The sequence below is a fragment of the Gossypium hirsutum genome, chromosome A07, assembly GCF_007990345.1.
Source record: "Gossypium hirsutum isolate 1008001.06 chromosome A07, Gossypium_hirsutum_v2.1, whole genome shotgun sequence".
Lineage (NCBI taxonomy): Eukaryota > Viridiplantae > Streptophyta > Magnoliopsida > Malvales > Malvaceae > Gossypium > Gossypium hirsutum.
The window spans coordinates 8,470,300-8,484,088 of record NC_053430.1 but is presented as its reverse complement, the minus strand read 5'-3'; the positions used below and the strand labels follow the sequence as shown (position 1 = coordinate 8,484,088).

At 40.4% G+C, this 13,789-nt stretch overlaps 1 non-coding gene across 1 annotated transcript; it reads left to right on the top strand.

Moving 5' to 3' along the window:
• The first annotated feature begins 5,157 nt into the window (after window positions 1-5,157).
• On the top strand, window positions 5,158-5,263 carry LOC121203794 (small nucleolar RNA R71). Its single transcript, XR_005898731.1, has one exon. It is a non-coding gene; the product is annotated as a small nucleolar RNA R71 (small nucleolar RNA).
• Window positions 5,264-13,789: the final 8,526 nt, after the last annotated feature.

Here is a 13,789-nt window from a genome sequence, read left to right as displayed (position 1 = left end):
ATCTTACAAAAATTGTAGCTTTTTTATGTTTAAAACTTGTGAATTCCAACTCAAAGTAATACCTAAACTTTGGGGAAACAACCTAAAATTTTAAATTCTTAAAAATCAACTTATCATGCTCGATTCTCTAATGTATTAAAGTTTAAACAATCAATGCATAAATGCCTATGTTTTAATTCAAGATATATCAATAAAAGTCATAAATCAATCAAAATTTATCCTAAACATGATATGAGAGCTTTTCAAGAGAACAAGGCAATCATTCAGGGATTTTTCTGATAGTGAAATGAATACCCCCCACACTTAAGATGTACATTGCCCTCAATGTACAAAGATAGATATATAGAAAACAATATAAAAATAAGTTAGGGAGAGAAGTAAAACTTCTTGAGTGATGAATGAATTTCCTTGAACTGGAGTTTTGGAGAATAATCGGCGTGAGGGTGGAGGAGGATACTCCAGCGGTGGTAGAGGTTCGTTAGTCCATAAGTTCTACGCCAAAAGAATATTATATCTGAAATTGGTTATGGTAGTGGTCGAGCAGGACATGGCAGTCGTGGAGAACCTTTCCCAGTGGAGTTTTGAGTCCTTGAGTAATAATGAGCTTTGGAGCTTTTTATAACTATGATAGCATCAAGAACTCTTTTAGAAAGTATATAAGGAAGAATGAATACTCGTAGGAAATAGCCGGAATTCAAAATTGTTAAATAAAAATTATAAATCCTAATAAAAATAAGATGAAAGAAAAATAAAAAGTAGTCTTAAAATAAAAGAAAAGTAAAAACATAAAATAGTAAATAAAAATTTTTAAACATCTTCATCGCTAAACGGTTCGTGAGGTGGGGGTGGCGATGAGATGTGGAGATGCTGACAGATTTGCTGTAGAGTAGCATCAATGTTGTCAAATCGTTGAAAACACTACTGCTCGAATCGAGTGAGGCGCTTAGAAATGCCAGCATATAAAGCCGTCGCATGAACTGGACGAGAAGATAATGGTGGCTGAGACGGTGGGTCCTCGTGCTGTGGGGGGACATCATCAGATATGTCCTCGGGGGCCTCCTCCTCGGTAGATTAGGTGAGACGATATTGAGGAGGGTAGGTTCCTCGGCGCTTTTCGATCATCCCCATACTTAGCATGCTCGAGATGCCTTGAGGAGACATCTGGCCAATGAGGGTCAAAGATGATTATTAGGTCGCGGTGCGGAGGAGCCCGAAGTGTCGAGCCGATCGAGTAACATAGGGGGCCAATAGAGATGACCCCCTTCCTATGTCGCTCCGTCTGGTGCTGAATGGTGAGGGCAATGAAATAAGCAAGATCGATGACGTACCCGTGCGACATACACCATAGAAAGTAGGCGTCGTGAGTGTTGACGACGCCAGTGCTCTCTTGCCTTCCTGTAATCGTGTGAGCCAAAATGGCGTGAAGGTACCTCAGGGATGGAGGGAGAACCGATGCCTTGGAGCGGCTAGGATTATAGGTGGCTGCACTTGGAACTAGTGCGTCCCAGCACCGTGAAGGAGAACGATGGATGTGGCAATTGAGAGCATCTAAGTTATTCTCCTCCTTGAACTCCTCCGTATATAAGCCCAGTGCAGTACCAAATTCTAGGACGCTTAGCTGGCGGACTAATCTACCTTGGCGAACTTGAACCGTACCGGGATTATCGTAGTTCGTCATCACGGTCTGAAGATGAAATGTTGAGCATAGTTCCATCGTGAGCTTCAAATATGTTGGCTCGATGATCCCAAAGAAAAGCTCCCAAGGGTCAGTGGTTAGGAGGGCCCGAATCACATCAGCCAACTGAAGTTGTTCTACTGTAGCCCAGTCGATGAAGTTGCCCGTAATTAAAGGTCGGGCCCGGAGTATTTGGAAAATTTCTTCTTGGGGCCCGATGGGGAATTGCAGGAAAAGATGGCAAATTTTTACAATAGGACCCAAGGAAGATGACGCTCCCTTTTTTTTCTTTGAAACAGGGACAGCGGCCTTTTTACCACGTGAAGATGACATGGTACCTGCAATTAGAATCAGCACTTCATCTTGATGAGTAGACAGGGTAAAATGCGACTTAATTCGAGGAGGAAATTCCATAAATATGTTCAGCCACAACTACTAAGTTTAATTAAAACAATAAGTTTAATGGCATACTTTTGTAGCATGAGCATGGTGATATAAGTAAAAAATGGCAAAGAATGGAATGCAACATACTATATGAATGAACAGAAATGTCAACACAAGAGGCATGAATATGTCAACTATCCTAGCCATGAATATTCACTTCTAACTAATCAAATGAAGTAGAGAAATCATGTAATGAGTAAGAATTTGAACATGAAAAAGATGATAACTTGTTCTATAAATGAAATTTTAGTGATAGAAAGATGAAAATAAAATGAAAAATATAGATTACTATGATAAATAGCATAATAAATATGTGAAATAGGAGAGAAATGAGTAGACAAACGATAGAAATGGGAGAATGAGTGTCAAAAATGGAGTTGAAGGCGACGCACGGGCGTGGCGGGGAGGGCGTATGGACTTGCAGCGGCTAGTGTTAGGTTTTTTGGGTGAAAAAGACAATGAATAGTGTAGCCTATTTATAAATTTTAGGGCACACGGCCAGGTAACAAGCCCGTGTTCCCCAATTTTTTCCCGTGTGATTCACGAATTTTAAATTTGGGCGCGTCTAATAATTTCCCCACGCCCGTGTTCCTTGAGTGTGTTTGTGCACACAGCTGTGTTACACAGCCGTGTCTGGCGTTGTTCGCTTCTCCCACATCCGTGTATATAGTCCCATGCTCGTGGTAATTTAACAGGTTCGCCCACAGTTGCTTGGTACGGGCGTGTCACACGCCCGTGTTAATTTGACAGGTTCGGCCACGGGTTCAAGGCACGAGCGTGTCGCACGCCTGTGCTGTTTTGGCAGGTTCATCCACGGCCATGTCGCACGACCGTGGCGATTTGTCGTAACCTGTGTTTGGGGAAAATCTTTGACCTGTTTCCACACGGTCCTAAGAACGCCTGTGTACTTGGCCGTGTCTGTGTGGAAAACCTGTATTCAAGATCTCCGTTAGTAAGTTAGGTATTAAGTACTAAAATTGAAAGAAGTTAACACTGTTAGTGCTCGGGTTGCCTCCCGAGAAACGTTTATTTATAGTCTAAGCTCGACTTGCCTCTCCATTGAATGGTCATGGTGGTTCGAGGAGTTTATACTCCTCATTCTTGTTATCATTCTCTTCAAAATAAGGTTTTAGACGTGTGTTGTTTACCTTAAAAGTGCCGAACTTGGGATGACTTACCTCGACTGTACCGAATGAGAAAATGCTAAGTACCGTAAGAGGGGTTTCTTTATTCGGGTTTACTGTGACAATGCGAGGATCTGCGGTATCTAGTAATACTTTATATTCAACCTTAAGTTGATTTGGGAAGGTATTGAGCTCGTTTTAGCGTAGGTTTGGTTTATCGTGTGTTCTCGGTTTATGCATCCGCCATTCATCTAGCTCCTTGATTTGTAGCCTTTGATTTTCATGAATAGGTTCTCTACGATTGCTTGAGAATGGCTCATGTACTTCCTTCAGACTCATTTCCTGCAAAGTAGGTTGCATGATATTGTCAGTTTTAGTAGAATGGTTTAGACGATCACCTTTAATTTCCGATGTATTGCCAGAATTTCAAGCTTGAAGGGTAATTGTTTCGTCTCCCACACGAAGTGTCACCTGTGCCAACATCAATAATCGTTTTAGCAGTTGCTAAAAAGGGTCGTCCTAAAATCAAAGGAGTGTTGCTATCCTCTTCTATGTCTAGAACAATGAAGTCAACGGGAAATATAAATTTATCGATTTTAACTAGCACATCTTCAACAATACCCCTAGGAAATCTTATAGTTTTATCTGCTAATTGAATACTCATCCTAATCTATTTGGGTTTCCCAAGACCTAATTGTTTGAACATTTTGTAAGGCATGATGTTAATACTAACCCCTAAATCAGGTAATGCATTATTAACATCTAAACTACCAATTAAGCAAGGAATCATAAAACTCCCTGGATCTTTTAGTTTGTTAGGTAGTTTATTCTATAGAATAGCTGAGCAAACTGCGTTTAGCTCCACATGCGACACCTCCTCCAACTTCTGTTTATTTGCTAAAAGCTCCTTTAAAAATTTCATTGCGTTTGGCATCTGCAATAGAGCTTCAATAAATGATAAGTTAATATGTAATTTTTTTTAAAGTTTAAGGAATTTACCAAATTGTTCATCTGAGCGGTCTTTTCTTGTCGCGTTGGGGTATGGCACACGAGGTTTATATTCGATATTCACTGATTTGTTTTTATTATGACCTACCTCACCTTAATCTCTGCTCATCATAGTTTCTTGCCTTGGTTCTGGCTCAAGCTCAACGAATCCTTCTTCATCTTCAACATTAATCGCTTGAGCTATTCCTTTGGGTTGGGTTCGGTATTACTTGGCAAGCTACCTTGTGGTCGTTCGGAGATTAATTTGGAAAGTTGGCCTATCTGAGTTTTGAGCCTTTGGATCGAAGCTTGTTGATTTTTAAGTGCTGTCTCGATGTTCTGGAAACAGGTTTCTGACACCGAGATAAATTTAGACAACATCTTTTCAAGGTTTGGTTTTTTTCCTGTTGATAGGGTGGTTGTTGAAAACCCGGAGGATGTTGTGGTCTTTGATTTCCTTGACTACCCCACAAGAAATTGGGATGGTTCCTCCAACCTGCATTATAAGTGTTACTATATGGGTTATTTTGGGATCTAGAGTTATTATTACCCATATATTGGACTTGTTCCTCCTCGATGCTAGGGTTGAAGGGTTACTACTCTGTGCATGCTCCTCCTCTATTCATCTCGCACCTCATTACTGGATGTACCTGAGTAGAACCAAGTAAACCATCAATCTTTTTATTTAGAAGTTCTACCTGGTTTGACAGCATAGTAACTAAATCAACGTTATAAACGCCTGTTATTTTAGTTGGCTTAGTCCCCATGACTTACCACTGATAGTTATTCAGTGACATCTCTTCAATAAATTCGTAAGCCTCTTCAGGTGTTTTGTTTTTGATGATTCCCTCGACTGCTGCATTAATTATTTGCCTTGTCGAGGGGTTTACACCATTTTAGAATGTTTGAACTTGCAACCGTAGAGGTAATCCATGGTGAGGACAACTTCGCAGTAGGTCATTGTATCTCTCCCATGCATCGTAAAGAGTTTCTAAGTCCATCTGCACAAATAAAGAGATATCATTACGTAATTTAGCTGTTTTAGCCGGCGAAAAATATTTTAATAAAAAAATTTTTGTCATTTGTTTCCAAGTGGTAATTGACCCTTGTGGTAACGAGTTCAACCACTGTTTAGCTTTGTTCCTCAAGGAAAAAGGGAATAACTGAAGACGAATGGCATCATCAGAAACGCCATTAATTTTAAATGTATCGTAGAATTCCAGGAAATTTGCCAAGTGAGTGTTTGGATCCTAAACCTACAAACCATCAAACTGAACAAATTGTTGTATCATTTGAATAGTGTTAGGTTTTAATTCAAAATTACTTGCAGCAATAGTAGGCCTAACTACACTTGACTCAGTTTCTATTAAAGTAGGTTTAGCATAATCATACATAGTACGAGGAGCAGGATTTTGATTTACTAGTTGAATAGGTATCGCAAGAGGTAGTTGATTATCTTGATTTTCAGCCATCTCCTCGGTCGGAGTTGAGATATCATCGTCTTGCTCGTTCTCTATGTATCTTAAGTTTCGCCTTATTTCTCTTTAGTTTCTGCAAACTGTGCGATCGATTTCTTCGTCAAAAAGTAGTAGTCTTGACAGGGTTTTTCTAGTCATAAACTATAAAAATCTACCAAGAGAAAGAAAAAGTAAATTAATAAATAATAATAATAAAATTAATTTGCAAGAAAAATAAATGGCTAAAGTAATAAAAATTTAGCGTTCCTAATACCTTAGTTCCCCGGCAACGGCGCCAAAAACTTGATCGCGACTTTCGTGACAGGTAAGTTTTATATATTTATAATTAATAGTTCTTGAACTAACTATTATCACGATGTAGGCAAGTGTACCTATCGAACAGTAGTATAGTTTTAGCAAGACCAGATTGTCGAACCCAAATGAACTAAAAGTACTAGTGATGACTGTCTTTTTATTATCTAACCTAAGAATAAAGAGGGTTTTGTTTAACTAACTAATTATCTAAACTAAGAATTCGCAGAAAATAGAATTGGGGAATTACTTTTGGAAAAACGATTGAAGTAAGACAATACCTAAGGAAGAATCCACTTAGACTTTACTTGTTATTCTGGCTCCAAATTGGACGATTTATTTATTTAACTTGTTCCTTAGAGATCCCTAAGTTATATTATTGTCCCTATTCAAGACCAATAACGTCTAATCCCTAAATTGAATAATTGAGACTTTTCTCTAATTAACACCCTAGGGTTGCATTAACTCAATCTATGAATCCCTTTATTAGGTTTCACCCTAATCCGATAAAATCTTGTCACCCTATGTCTAGGCGTGCAATCAACTCCGCTTAATTATGACAAATGTACTATTAGACAGGGTCTATTCCTCCTTTGAATAAGAGCTTATCTTCAATCAGTATCCTGGGATATCAAAACAAGAATTAAGAACACATAATTAAGAACAAGTTAAATATTTATCATACAATTTAGAAAATAATAACAAGATTCGTCTTAGGTTTCATTCCCCTTAGGTATTTAGGGGATTTAGTTCATAAAAAAATGGAAAACATCTCATAAGGATAATGAATACAAAACATAAAAACAACCCAAAACTCCTGTAAGGAAATTGAAGGGAGATCTTCAGTCTTGATGAAGAATCCGACATCTGAGATGATTCAATCAGCCTCCCTTGAGCAGTTCCCTGCCTCCTTTTCTTCGTGTCTCTTTTCCTCTTTCTCTAGGGTGTATTTATAGGCTTTGGAATGCCTAAGAACCCTTAAAATTATCCTTTTCTGAATTGGACTCAACTTGGGCTCGACAGGGACACGTCCGTGTGAGTCGTGCTTCGATTCTGCCAAATTGACACGGCTGTGTGGTATGCCCGTGTGAGGAAGTCCAGGCCGTGTTGATTTCGTACTTTGGCCTCATTTCTTCATTTTGGGCCCGTTTCTCGTTCCTTTTGCTCTCCTATGCTCACCTAAGTATAAAACATGAAATTAAGGCATTAGGAGCATCGAATCCACCAATTCTAAGGAAAAATCATCCATAAATTGCGTTAAGCATGGGGTAAAAATATGTATATATTACGGTTTATCAGTGGATAAGTGGCAAGGGATTACGCTAAGGGTCAGGAGTTCGATTCCTTACAGTAGCATTAGGATTATTTTTGCTGCAAGTTTTGGCTAAGAATTGGGCTTCGTCAGAACCTGAGTTAGGGTTTAAAGAAAATTAGGGCTTATTCCCTTCTTTTTAAACAAATGTTTTTGCTCTCCACCGTCTTCTTCCTTTCCCAAAACCCCTTGCTACTGAAATCTACTCTCTCTTTTTTCCTCCTTCCCTTCGTTTTTCATCTTTTCCAATAAGCTTAGGCGTCTTGCCAACGATTCTGTCATTTCGGTAAGTATCGCGTAAATTAAATTTTGTGATTTTCTTAAGAGTTGTTTATGGGGGATTTTGGTTGCTGTTAAGGGGATATTCAAGGTTCTGTGGATCGCTAATCGAGCTTTAACAGCGAGGATTCACCGTTCTTCGTCGAGGATAAGTAGATCTCGCGTTTTGGGATTTGTCCATTTTTATATAAGTCAATTTAAGTGACTGATTTGGGCTGGGTATTGTCAATATTAGGCTTTGGACTGTTCGTGGTTGGATTAGCAGCAAAAACAAACCAGGTGTGTACTCCGATCGCGTAGAAAATAAGTTTCGATGGAAGCCGAAACACAGTCTGTCGACGCCACAAGGGCATGTGGTCCGCCCATATGGTAGCCTAGGTCGCGAGACACGGGCGTGTCACTGACGAACCAGGTCGTGTGGGCACCACAAGGGCGTGTGATGGCTTGTAGGCCGTGTGCGAGGCAGGGGCTCAGGTAAATGGGCCGTGTGGGCCACACGAGCGTGTGGGCCGATACGGGTGAACCACACCGGCTTGTGAGATTTTGGGCCAGGCCGTATGATCCATACGGGCAAGGCCAATTTGGGCCGTGTGACCCACACGGGTAGGGCACATGGGCGTGTGAGCCCAATTAATATGAAATGTTCTGTAAGGTTGCACGGGTTGCCCAAGTCGACTGTGACCTGATTGTAGGGTCGGTAAGCATTTCTCAGACCCCATACTCTGATTGATTTCTGATTTTTATGCAAAAACATGTTATTATAAACATATGTAACTGTCTGATTCTATATGTTTGTTCTGCTATGAGATTAATATGATATGATATCTGCATATTAGCATGCCATGATATGTATGTTGCATTGCATTGTGTTGGGATTGCTATGAAGAGAAGGAAGTCTGAGAGGCGATTTACTTGATATCTAGTAACTACGCTGCCTTATCTATAGAGTATTGTCTTACGGTACCTTTAGTGTGTAGGGCTGGATGGGTTGAGTATATCCCCATACTTGGTGTGAAGGGTTGGATGGGTCGATTTTATCCCCACATGGTGTGTTGGGTTGGTGAGAGATGGTGTGCAGGGTTGGTGGGCATCTTTTCTGTTATCTGATCTGTTATGTATGCAATATCTGTATGGCTAAGGCCAAACTATCCGTACTCTGTTATCTGCTTGTATGCATGCTATTTGTAGAGATGTACACACTCAGTTTGCGAAAACTCACCCCTTTATTTATTTTGTGTGTCAGGTAATCCTCAGTAGTAAATGGATCAGTGTGACAAGGGGCTCGATGGCAACAACTGTTGGACATTTATGGATTTTTGAGTAACATTCTATTTGTCTGTTTTATTTTAGATATTTATTTTTAGGATTAAAAAGTCTTTGAACTTGAATTACTTTTTTTAGTTTATTTCGGGTTTTCAAACTACCAAGCTATTAATTAATTAATTAATGATGTTTTAGCTTTCGTGATAATGACATGTGTTCGCCTAATAATCGATTTGGAGATTTCACGACTTAAGTAATGATAAACCATAATTTATACACATTTTTATCCCATGTTTAACGCATTTTATGGATGATTTCCCATTAGAATTGGTGAATTTGATGCTCTTAATGCTTTAATTTCATGTTTTATACCTAGGAGAGCATAGGAAAGCAAAAGGAACGAGAAACGGGCCAAAAACGGAGAAAATAGACCAAAACAGAAAATCAACACGGCCTAGACCTCCTCACACGGGCGGACCACACGACTGTGTCAATTTAGCAGGCTCGAGCACGGCCTAAAGTAATCGCACATAGGCTTGTCACACGGGCGTGTCCCTGCCGAGCCCAAGTTGAGTCTAATTTGGAAAAGGCTAATTTTGAGGGCTTTTAGGCATTCCAAAGCCTATAAATGCACCCTAGAAGAGGAAGAAAAGTGACACACAGTATAGAGGGCAAGGAATTACCCCAAGAAAGCTGATTGATCCATCTCAGAAGCTGGATTCATCATCAAGACTGAAAATCTCTCCTCAATTTTCCTTCAGGAGTTTTGGGTTTTCTTTATATTTTGTATTCTTTATTATTCTGAGATGTTTTCTTGTTTAGTTATGAACTAAAACCCCTGAATACCTAAGGGGAATGAAACCTAAGACGAATCTTGTTATAATTTTCTGAATCGTATGATAAATATTTAATTCGTTCTTAATTCTTGTTTTGATATCCCAGGATATTAATTCAAGATAAACTCTTCTTCAGAGGAGGAATAGACCATGTTTAAGAGTACATTTCTCATAATTAAGCAGAGTTGATTACGCGCCTAGACATAGGGTGACAAGATTTTTTCGGATTAGGGTGAAACCTAATAAGGAGATCCATAGATCGAGTTAATGCAACCCTAGAGTGTTAATTAGAGAAAAGTCTCAGTTATTCAATCTAGGGATTAGACGTTATTAGTCTTGAATAGGGATAAAACATAACTTAGGGATCTCTACGGAACAAGTTAAATGAATAAATCGTCTGATTCGGAGCCAGAATAACAAGTACAGTCTATGTGGATTTTCCCAAAAGTAATTTCCTAATTTTATTCTCTGTGAGTTCTTAGTTTAGATAATTAGTTAGTTAAAACAAAAAACCTCTTTATTCTTAGGCTAGATAATAAAAAGACAGTCATTACTAGTACTTTTAGTTCCTCTGGGTTCGATAATCCGGTCTTACTAAAACTATACTACTGTTCGATAGGTACACTTGCCTACATCGCGATAATAGTCAGTTTCAAGAATTAGTAATTATAAATATCTAAAACCTATCACGAAATCACGTGATCAAGTAACGATAATGAACTAAACTATTTTTAACTTGCTAAGATTTTCTAAAAACACTCTATGTGACGCCGCCAGATTCGGCCATAACGTCCAGACCGGGTTTGGGGTGTTACATTTAGTGGTATTAGAGCCTGGTTGCAAAACTCGACTGTGAATTTGGGTATCAAAATTTGGTTTTTATAGAATGATTTGAAAAGCGATTTGAAATAATTTTGATAATGAGTATGTGGTTCATTGAGTCTCCGGCGCCGATCCTGTAAGTTTCTGAAAGTTTGTATAAAATTATTTGAAAGCAAGTTTAGAATATATTGATTTCCTGTTCGAAAATACTAATGTTTGCTGTGAAACTACTGTAGGTAGTATGCTTATTGAAACACTCTAGGTAGTGTAAATTGAAAACCGTAGTAAACTACGATTTGCGATAACAGACTCTGAGTACTCTGAAAACTCTTCTGCATAAAATACCCGATAACAATTATCGAAACTGTAAACTAACATGCATAAAATTTTTAATATAGATTAATTTGATTTTACAATGAGCACGCGTGGTACTCGTGGACGGGGTATTAGAGGCTGAGGTAGAGGCCGTAGAGGGATTCGAGCTGAGTCATTTGCATCTGATACGATCACTAATTTAGACACTAGCGAGACACTAGTGTCACCTGTTATTGAGACTAGTGCTGAGTCTCAAGACCGTGCAGCTGGGGACGACGCATTGTCCCAGGCCATGTTGCCAATCCTGGAGAGGGTCGTTGGGGCTAATGTTGGATCTGGAGGCCGTGGGTCAGTTACGGAACAACTCCGGTCCAATGGGGCTAAGGTATTTAGGGGCATCGCTGGAGTTGCTCCTAATGTGGCTGAGTACTGGATGGAGGCCACGGAGCGTATTACAGATGATCTGGATTTTATTTCCAAGTAGAAGCTCAAGGAGGTTGTTTCGTTGCTTCGCGATGAAACGTATCAGTGGTGGCTGACGGTTAGGGATGGCACTCAGCCTGACAGTTTGACGTGGGACTTGTTTAGGACGGCTTTCTAGAGCAAGTATATAGGAACCAGTTATATCGACGATAGAATGTGTGAGTTCCTAAATCTTACTCAGAGAGATCGTTCAGTGGCCGAGTATGAGGCCGACTTTTTGAGGCTGAGCCGTTATGCATGAGGCATAGTGGCGACTGAGTATGAGTGCTGTGTTTGATTCGAGAATGGCCTTTGAGATAGCCTGAGGGTTTTGATAGCTCCTCAGAGGGAGCAGGATTTTTCAGTCTTGGTAGAGAATGCCAAGATAGCCGAGGAGGTGAAGCGATCTAAGCACCAAAACCGCGAGAAAGGAAAGGTTAAAAGGGATTCTAAGTCTTATGGTACTGGGATGAGACCTAAGAAAAAGGCCAGATCTGATGGGCCCGCAAGAACTGGGCCTACTGTTGCACCTGCTGGGGTGGCGATTTGTTAGCTTTGCAACAGATGTCATCCGGGCGAATGTTGGAGGTCTACTAAAGTTAGTTTGAGGTGTGGGTCAGTTGAGTATCGAGTTAAAGATTGTCCACTGAGGGGTAACCAGATGCAAGCTCCGGCTACTGAGACTGCATAGCTGCCAAGGGTAGTTCAGCAGCCACCTAGGGGCCGAGGCCAAGCTAGGGGTGATAACAGTATGGGCCGAGGATAGAGAGCACCAGGCCGAGGTGCTGGGCCGAATGAAGCGAGGCAGTTTGTACTTGTCTATACTGTACGTCGTCGTGAGGATAGAGATGCTCCGGATGTCAACATTGGTACGTTCTTAATTCTTAATGTACCTTATGTTCCACTGATAGACATAGGCTCTACACATTCCTACGTTGCATGTTTTGTGTCTGAGACTTTGGGAATATAGTATGAGAGAAATTCTAGTGAGATTTCTGTGATGAGACCGTTGGAGCAGTCTGTTAGGGTTAGTAAACAGTTCAGATTCTGTTGGAAGTCCAAGGAACAGTATTTCTGGCTGATCTGATAGAACTTTCGTTTGGGGAGTTCGACTTAATTCTTGGTATAGACTGGTTGATGAATCATCGTATAAGTTTGGATTGTGCTGAAAAGATGGTGGTTCTGAGGACTGAGGAGGGTATTGAGGTAGTCGTGATTGAAGAATGACAGAATTATCTGGGCAATGTGATATCTACATTGGTAGCAGAGAAGCTGGTGAGGAAAGGATGTGAAGCATACTTCGCCTACATCCGTGTTTCTGATTCTGTGGACTTTTCGGTTAAGGACATCCGTACTGTGAGGGACTTTCCAGATATTTTTCCAAAGGAATTACCAAGATTACCTCTGAACCGTGAGGTAGAATTTGGGATTGAGTTGATTCCTGGTACGGCTCTGGTGTCTATCGTCCTTTATCGAATGGTACCGAAGGAGCTGTCAGAACTGAAGGCTCAAGTTCAGGAGCTGTTAGATCGAGGGTTTATTCATCCTAGTTTGTCTCCATTGAGAGCACCAGTTTTGTTTGTAAAGAAGAAGGACGATACGATGAGGATGTGCATCGACTGTCGTCAGTTGAATAAGTTTACAATTAAGAATAAATGCCCACTTCGGAGGATAGACGATTTATTCGATCAGTTCAAAGGGGCTTCTGTGTTCTCTAAAATCGATCTGCGATCAGGATATCATCAGTTGAGAGTAAAAGAGGCCGATGTGTATAAGATGGTATTTCGGACTCGGTATGGACATTACGAGTTCCTAGTTATGCCTTTTGGGTTGACTAATGCACCAGCGGCATTCATGGATCTGATGAATCGAGTGTTCCAGCCCTACTTAGATCAGTTTATGATAGTGTTCATCGATGACATCTTGGTATACTCTAGGACGGAGGATGAGCATGATAGGCATCTACAGGTGGTTCTGCAGATTCTTCGGGAGAAACAGCTATATGCGAAGTTTAGTATGTGTGAATTCTAGCCTCGAGAAGTGACATTTCTAGGATATGTAGTTTCTGCAGAGGGGATTAAAGTGAATCCGCATAAGGTTGAGGCTGTGTTGGATTGGAAACAGTCGAAGAATGTGTCGGAGGTTCATAGTTTTCTGGGTCTAGTAGGTTATTACCGATCCTTTGTAGAAGGGTTCTCATTGATCGCAGCGCCATTGACTAAGATGTTGCGTAAGGGAGTTCCTTTTGTTTGGAAGGACGCTCAGCAGGAGAGCTTTTAGAAGCTCAAGACAGTCTTGACTCAAACTCCAGTTCTGATACAACCTAAGTCTGGTAAGGATTTCGTGGTTTACAGTCATGCGTTACACGTGGGTTTGGGTTACGTCTTGATGCATGATGGTAAAGTGGACACGTATGCATCTCGTCAGCTCAATATTCACAAGGCTAATTATCCGACGCATGATTTGGATTTGGCGGTAGTTGTCTTTGCATTAAAGACTTA